Source organism: Terrapene carolina, unplaced genomic scaffold (genome assembly GCF_002925995.2).
Source record: "Terrapene carolina triunguis isolate 2854851 unplaced genomic scaffold, T_m_triunguis-2.0 Scaffold55, whole genome shotgun sequence".
Taxonomy (NCBI): Eukaryota; Metazoa; Chordata; order Testudines; family Emydidae; genus Terrapene; species Terrapene triunguis.
In genome coordinates, this window is record NW_020664406.1 from 841956 (window position 1) to 850671 (window position 8716).

Genomic DNA, 8716 nt, shown 5'->3' on the forward strand with positions numbered 1-8716 from the left:
ATGGCAGTTGAAAAATTAAATTACAAAAAATCATTACCTGTGTTAATCTCTGAGATAATTAAAACTAGGCTTGACAGAATTCAAGTTTTTATAATTTCAATGGAATTATCAATGTTTATTTTTAAGTATTTTTGTATCAATTTAGATTTTCACAGTTGTGCAGAATTATCAGTTTTAATATTTTTTTCAATTTTTATCGATTTAAATTTTTACAACTGTTGGAAATGATAGGGGGATCAGAAAATGAGGGGGTCTGATAATTATTCAATGACAGTAGACACCGAGATTCAAAAAGTTAAAACTGTACAACCATTAAAACACAAATTGTCAACATCACAATCTAAATATACAAAGTAAATATCCTTAAATCCAACTCTAAGAAGTTCTCAGCAGCCTTTTTCTTGCTTTACCTGTCTGTAAATTTCAATTATCAATGGAAATATTTTTTCATCTGTTTGTCAGTGTATGGTGAAATTGACATTCACCAACATTTACTAATAAAATCTAATATATAAAAGTAACTGTAAATATAATTTAATTTTCACAATAAATGCTGATATTTTTTTTCCCCTTTGCATTTCTCTATGCTGGGAGAAAGGCTCATGAGTTTTACTTTTGTTTAGTCAATTTCACCTTTTGGATTTTTTCTACCCAGATGCCTTTGAGAACAGCAGAAATATCAAATGTGTGGAAATCATAAAAACAGTATAGACAATGATTCTGCAAACAATGGCGCATGTAGACAGTCTGAGTTCAGTATGTAAAGTTACTTCACTTGTAAAAGTGTTTGTAAGATTGTGGCTATTTCTAGTACATTTAGGCAAACAACTTATTTGTGAATGGCCATTGATTTCAATGGGAATTAGGTGCGTTAATACCTTTCAGGGTCTAGGCCTCCGTGGCAGAAACATGGATAGAATCCATTTCTCCAGGGCAGCATTCAACTACCTTAACCATGAGACCAAACTTTTTCTTCCTGCAATCCCCTGCCTGATTCATTATCCATTTTCCTACCAACAGAGGGCGAGGAACCTCAGTGGGCCACTCTGTACTCCTCTCTGGTTCCATGGCCCACTGGGTTGGTGGCTCGTCCACGGTGCTGTGAGCCCAGGCATGTACCTGGTGCAGTTCAAGGACTCCCCCAACACCTGTCCCTTTTGCGGTGAGACGGAGACTCTGGTGCACATCTATATAGGGTGCATCAGGTTGCAGCCCCTCTTCCAGCTCCTCCTGAACCTCTTACTGAGGTTCTGGTTGCATTTTTGCTCAAATCTCCTGACCTATGCACAGCCCATCCGTGGCCCCACAAAGTCACAGGACCTCCTCCTGACACTGGCCAAAATGGCCATCCATCACTCCAAGAGGAGGAAGTTTGACGGGAAGTGCTTCACAACTGTGGGGCCTATTTCTGTTCCCTTGTCCAGTTATGCCTCTGAGCAGAGTTCCTCCATGTCCACTGACTTCCTAGACCCCTTTGAGGAGCAGTTGGTGCTGTCTGGGGTACTCTGCTCCTTATCCACCTCTCAATCGCTCATTCTTTACCTCTGATCTCACTCCCAGGCCTGTTTTTTCATTTGTTGCCCCAAGAATCAATTGTAGCCTGGGCTCAGTGGTTCCTCCCCTTTACCTGAAGGGGAGGGCCTACAGTTATGGGTGTGCCTAGAGCAGCCTGCCCCAGTACTACAAATAGTACTAGGGTGACCAGACAGCAAGTGTGAAAAATCAGGACAGTGGGTGGGGATTAATAGGAGCCTATATAAGAAAAAGATCCCAAAAACGGGACTGTCCCTATAAAATCGGGAGATCTGGTCACCCTAAATAGTACACGTATTTCAACTCCTGCAACAAATGAAGCAGGTCAGCCTTAATTCTGGTGTTTCCCATTTTTTTAGTGTTTGATTTTGAAACCTTAATAATGTTCTTTTAATGAGTTTTTTGTGTGTAATTATAAATTAGTTGTCAAACAACACAATACAAAAAGGAATTTCTCAAACAGCACAGTAAGTTACTGAACAGTACATACAGTCTTTAGACTTGGTTAGGTTTGTAAGTCTTAATTAAATGTATAAATCAAACCAAGTTGGAATAAAGTCAGTTCCATAGCTTTTTTTAAAAATCCTCAAATGTTTACTATTAAATGGCCCAGGGTTTGAGCTGTTCTCTGAGCTCAGAAATCACAGGCTTTGAGACAGTCCCCATTTGACATGCCCCCCAAGCATGAGATGGTCGCCAATCTTCTAATAGTAACAAAAATGAAAATATTTTTCAGCAGAATGGCTGTGAAACTGCAGCCTGGTGACTATATTTTAATTGAGATTCTGTGATAATGGTATAGAATATTAACTATCAGTTCATGAGCAAGAAAAGTGTATTGTTACTTGTAATGGGAACTGCTGGCTGCTAGATTTTGAGGGTCACAGTCAGTTTTACTTTGTAACTTGATTTCTAGAGCAAGGAAAATATGAACTACACCCAGTATACCCCTTGAGGGTTATGAGAGTAAAGTAGTCAGAGGTGCCCTGAGGGAACTCACTGACTCAGAATGCAGACACATAAATTACACCTCAATGCAGACTAACTGTGCCAGTGTGTGTACATGCTACAGAAAGTACCAAACAAATGTAAGGACTGTGACTTAAAGCCTAATTGCCTCAAATGTATTAATCACCATGTTCCAATCTCACAGGACTACATTGGCATATTTAATAAAAATAGAGCTTGTAATCAAGGACTTTATTGCACATGAAATATTTCCCTGCACTTTCTCCAGGTTTTTGTTACCCCTCCAAGTAGGAGACATGCCCAATGGAGAGCTTTCCTTTACAGGAGAAACCCGAAGTCTGTTACTCATCCCGTTCTGTAGCAGTGAAGGGTAAGCGGCTTAATCCAGCCAAAAGTTGCAACCAGTAAAAGATGATAATGAACTAATTATTGTAACTGGTGCTAGAAACTATCCATTTCAATAGCACTAGACTTATTTAAAAATATCAGTCTTCCCCCAACACCTGCTGATGCAGGGAGCCCTATTATAATAGCCCTGATACAACTCTGCATAACAAGGGTGCATGGCAAGAGTTTGGGGAGGCCACATAGGCGGTGAGCACCCTTTGTACTGTGGAGTGAGGAGGTTGGGCATGAGGGAGTGGTGGGTTCAGAGGCTCTGCTGTCATACAGCTCTTCCGGTCTTGCAAAGGATGCTCTGACTCCAAAATTTACTCCAGTCATTACCCCGTGGAATCAGCCATAAAGCAAATGGCCTGGGGAGAGGAGACATCCTCCCAGCTTCCACTCCATGGCACATCCCAGATCCCAGTCCAGTCACTGGACAAGAGTACTTGGCAGAGAATTCTGGCTTATGAGGCAATTTTTAAGTGAAATTACTATGGGGAAAGTGTGTCAAATTGACAGCTCTGAAGACTTAAGTGCCATCCTCAGAACAAACACAGTTTGAGCAGTATTAGTATAAATCTTCCCCCAATCCTCCCTCCCCTGCCATTTTTCTCCGATTTAGAAAAATTTCTGATACTGGAAATGCCTATACAATTCTTGGCCTTTCTCCCGAAGACATCCAACAAAAGTGCCAATTGCAAAGGGGGTTTAGACACTACCCACAACTGGAACAGAACCCATCAATTCCATTTTATACTGATCAAACAGATATCAGATGGCAGTAACTTTGAGTCACTGCTGCCAAGAGCTGGGCTCACATTGGAGACCTACAGGTCAACATTTGAAGTCTTAAAATGACTAAGGAACAGAATATTGATCCAAAACAAACTGTTTACACTGGTACATGTAGCAATTACTTCTTTCTATATACGCTATATGTGTGCTATGCTTTACACCTTGTGCACCTAAGATTTCAGCATGATCCTGTTTCTTTTATAACCCTTACATTCTCTGCTGAACAATGATGAAAGAATAAATTAAACTTTATTTTGTATAGACCAATATCCCAAGTGCTTTGTAGAGTTAAACAGCAGCTGCAGGTGAGAGAATTATAAGATAGAGGGCTAAGGGAAAGTGATATTGTTAGCCCATTGTCCATATTGTCCATAATTAGACAATCTGGGAAGAGAAGAAAGGCTGTTTTGAATGGCAAGTCCTACAGAGAAGGCTCTCACCCCAAACTCAGCCAGACTGTATAAAGAAACCAAGAAGAGGGCAGTACTCAGACCGAGGAAAGTTGACAGGGGAATAGAAAGTAGAATGCCCACAGGACTGCACAGGATTGGGGCACAGGGAGGCATTAAGATACTTGTATGCTTTCTGGATTCTGGCTAGTCACCCTATGCATTGCTTTAGCTTGTTGCAGTAGCCATTGGGCCCAGGACTCTAGCTGGGCATCATCAGGACATTGGGACACCCTACATATACATCCAGCTGATCTATATCAGCTGCAACACTGGCTCTATCCCACCCAACAATCCCCTTACACTGGTGTCATTCTCCTAAGGCCAGCAATGCCAGCGGAGCACCACCCAGCTCAGGATTTGAGTCTGCTTGTGTCCTAAATGGGTATTTTCAAAATAGTCAGGTGGGAGTGTATATTCTCCCCTCATTGCGTACTAAATGAGAATTATACTATAGGTAAGCCTTCGCAGGGAAACAAACTGTCAACTAGTTCAAGTTAAAGAGAAAGAATGTGCTGGGCTTTAGCACAGTGTTTGGTATTTGTTTTCATTAATAAAATTATTAAACAAATGATTATACCACAAATGGATAAATACTAGAGTTGTAAGGGGAAAAAATAATGCTTTCTAATGTTTATATTATGTGTTATTTTGTTTTCAAAGGATTTTTTCAGTTAAAGTTAAGAGATTTGCACTGATAGGTTAACATTTTTCTATCTTCTAGAAGCCAGGCAGCCAAGTAACCGTAGATATATGATACAATCAGGTCTGGCAGATTTCTGATTCTAGATGTGACCACTCTTCTACACCTCAGCCATATAAAGGATCAAACCTTCATTCCAGTACATTGCTAAAGTTGCCTCATCTCATAGGGCCCAATCCTGGAAAGTTGCCCACTGCCTCCTTCATGGTGCTTATGGTGCTAATTCCAAGCTCACTGAAGTCAACAGGAATGGTTCCACTCCCTTTAGATCAGCTCCTGTTGAAGTCAATGAGAGCGTAGGGCACTCGACTGCTTGGAGGTACTTAGCATTTCACAGGAGTCGACCCCTAGCACCTGCTTCTGCTCCCTGTGAAATAAATAGCAAAATTCCAGTTAACTTCAACTGGAGCAGGATTGGGCCCCTAGTGTATAAAATCAGCCATGGTGCTCACCAGTATGCACCCAATGCATTTGAGGGTAAGTGTGAATCATCAGTCATGCTAAAAATGCTGTATTGGGTGACCTCTGTTGAACTTACAATATACTTTTCTATCTCTGCTGCACAGTGAAGCTAGTACATCAGAGGAATCTGAAAACTAAGTAGGCAGCCAGGAAATGCAAGTTCCTAGAATGGCTCTCCAGCTGGAAGATCCTAACTGGAGACATTTTGTCAACAGAGGAATGCTGCCCTCAGCAGCCTAAGGAGAGTGGGGAGCTACACATGAGCTATTCACATACTTCAGGAGAGCATCCAAAATGCAACACAGGAAGTCTTGGAGAAAGGAAGAGGGTTCCATGAAGGGCGTGGGGGAAGCAGAGGAAAAATCATCTAGGAAACTAAAAAAAAAAATAAATCCTTTTATTAAGAGGAACAATCTAAGTAGATGATAATGGGGAAGAGTAATACTGGCTCTTGGCCTGTTTGAATGACTAGGATATAAAAGAACAGAGAATCACAAACAAATGCTGCAGTCCTTGATATGGCATTCTCTTTGTTATTCCGCTACATTAAGCTGGTGTATGTGCCGTCAGTCAATGGCATTAGCAATGCCAACACAACACTGGTTTTCACCAGCATAATAGCAAATACAATCCCCCCCCCCAAATGTGATAAAATTTTTATGCCACGCTTCATATGTAGGGCAAGAGTAAGTGGAGCTGACTTTAAAAAGAAGAGCCTGGAGTGGTAACTGGGGATGTTATTAAGGAGAACAATGTTCGTAAGGTCATCAAATTTGTGACCTTGCAATGGGAGAATCTTCGAGGCGTTCACCAATTTCATAGCTGTCTGGAAATGAGGTGGGAAAGAAGCCAAAAGTGCATCCCAAAAGCTTGGCTAAAACCTCAGGTATCTTGTAGCTTAGTGTTCCTGCCAGTATCTTAGGATACATTTCTCATCTCCAGTCCTTTCTCATAGTGAATGTATTTTACAAATACTGGCCATCTGGACCTTGACAAAACTAAGAGGTCTGTTCATTTATTGTCTCCTATATATTCATGGTCATTTGGCAGGGGTGAGAGCAACAAGCAAATATCACAGTGGGTTAGGACCAGATTGTAATTCTCCTTACCCTGGTGAGCAGTTACTCTAACAAGTTGTTCCAAGGGCTCCTAGTGAGCAAGGGTTTCACAATCTGGCCCATAGCAGATAACAGGTTTTCCCAATTCAATTATTCATTTACAGGATATTTAAAAATTGGGGGAAGGGGGAGGAAGATTGTGTCTAACCTCCCAAAGACAGTGGAAACGCAAGATTGAATAATTATACAGTAATCTTCCTTCTGCAAACCTTTATCATTTTTGAGCACATTATGGGGAAAATGCTATGAAGACATATTATTTTCAAAATCAGATAAACCTTTGTCTAGTTGGGTAATATTTAATTTAGGAGATGGCTTAGAGTCCAGACACCTTCGGGAAATCAAGTAAACCCCATCCCTTACTATGTGGCAGAAACGAGATTGGATATTTAATACCAACACTTGAAGACTGGGTTGTAGACCTTGAGGGCTTCAGGTGGCTTTAGCCCCCTTACAAATTTAGGGATTGAATTAATATCTAAAGAGGACACCGAAGCTCATTTATCTCCCTTTATTAAAAGTGGACACAGTTAGTCATAGTACAAAACTACTCATTAAAGCATTATTTTTAAAAAGAGTAAAAGAATGACTTAAAAATCAGAAAGTTCCAACAATGATCTTCACCCTGGGTTTATTGAAATGAATTCTTCTGCAACATCTGTAAGGTGTAAGTCCACAATTTTGTCCTTGGGTACATGTTAAATCATACACCAGTTGAGCAGTGATAGTCCCATTGTGGATCTATGCCACGTTTTAATGCTGTAGCCCTTCATATGGACGTAGATCATTGTTTCTCAAACAGAATTCCGGGGCCCCCTGGGGGGCCACGAGCAGGTTTCAGGGGGGCCAAGCAGGGCCAGTGTTAGACTCGCTGGGGCCCAAAGCAGAAAGCTGCAGCCCCACCACATGGGGCTGAAGCCCAGGGCTCTGAGCCCCACCACCCAGGGCTGAAGTTGAAGTCTGAGCAATGTAGCTTTGTGGGGGCCCCTGTGGTGATCTCCAGGCAATGGCCCTGCTTGCTACCCCCTAACGCTCGCCCTGGTTTTTATATGCAGAAAACCAGTTGTTGTGGCACAGCTGGGCCCTTGAATTTTTATAGCATGTTGGGAGAGCTCGGAAAGAAAAAGGTTGAGAACGTAGATCATTGAAACGACATTCACTTACATCAGTGGTTGCAGGTACCACCAAAATCATCATCAGCTTTACCACTTTGGAAAACAGCTGATGTTTGGCTTAGCTGAGGAAATTCAGATATTTCTGAACCGACTTCAGCAACCTTCCAAATTGCATACCATGCAAGGTAATTATCAGAAACTAAAATAAATGTTTCTGCCCTCACAGTCCATTTTGTTGGACAGAAGACATGGATGCCTAGTGATAAACTTAACACATCATATTTTATGTTCTATAAAATCTAGTTCAGATGATTCTTTAATTTATTTGGTGATTTTTGTAAACAATTTCAAGAGTATCTTTTAGGATAGTGTTTTTAATAGCATCCTGCCATGTCAAATTCAAAGTATGCCCGTAGCACTGAGTGTGTGTACACACACACACACACACACACACACACACACGTTCCACCTATTGCAATGTAGTTGCTACACCCGATACTAAGCCTGCCATATTAACAGCATCATCATAGCACTATCGGTGACAGTTGTTGATTCTCAGATTTAGATGCATTAATATCTTTAATTACTGATATGATTACCTCCACCATTGTACTGGTGACATTGTACAGCACAATTAATGCTTCATGAACATTCATGTTCTCCTCATTTCACAGACAAAACCACTTGCTCATTGTTGAAGCCTGTTTCATCTACTGTAATTGTATACCATATTCCAGAAATTATCCCTCACAATTAAGAGCCATGATTTCCATAATCTCACTGTGAATAACTGGACTTAGAATTTATCTTTACTTTCAGCCACTTTGAAATATTAGGGTTATATTCTGCCTGCAAACAAAGCCGTTGAATAAAGTTACAGTCTACCTCTTCATTTAAGGGCAGATTTTCAGCTTGTCAGTATAATGGCCTCACAGGGCAAGTTCTTGTCTGACAAGAGAACATATACTATTTAATACTTTTATTAGATTCTTCCCTTTTTCTTCTGATAGTTTTGAAATCTTAGCATGTCACCAACATTCTTTGTGGTCTTTTGAAGTATATCAACTGTTTCATGGTGATGCCTCTCAAATTTGACTTGAGCCTTTTTCCAATGAGAGAATTCAGATTGTGTGAAAGCTTCATCTGTGTAGTTAACCAAAAGTAGTTTCTACTATTGTACAACTT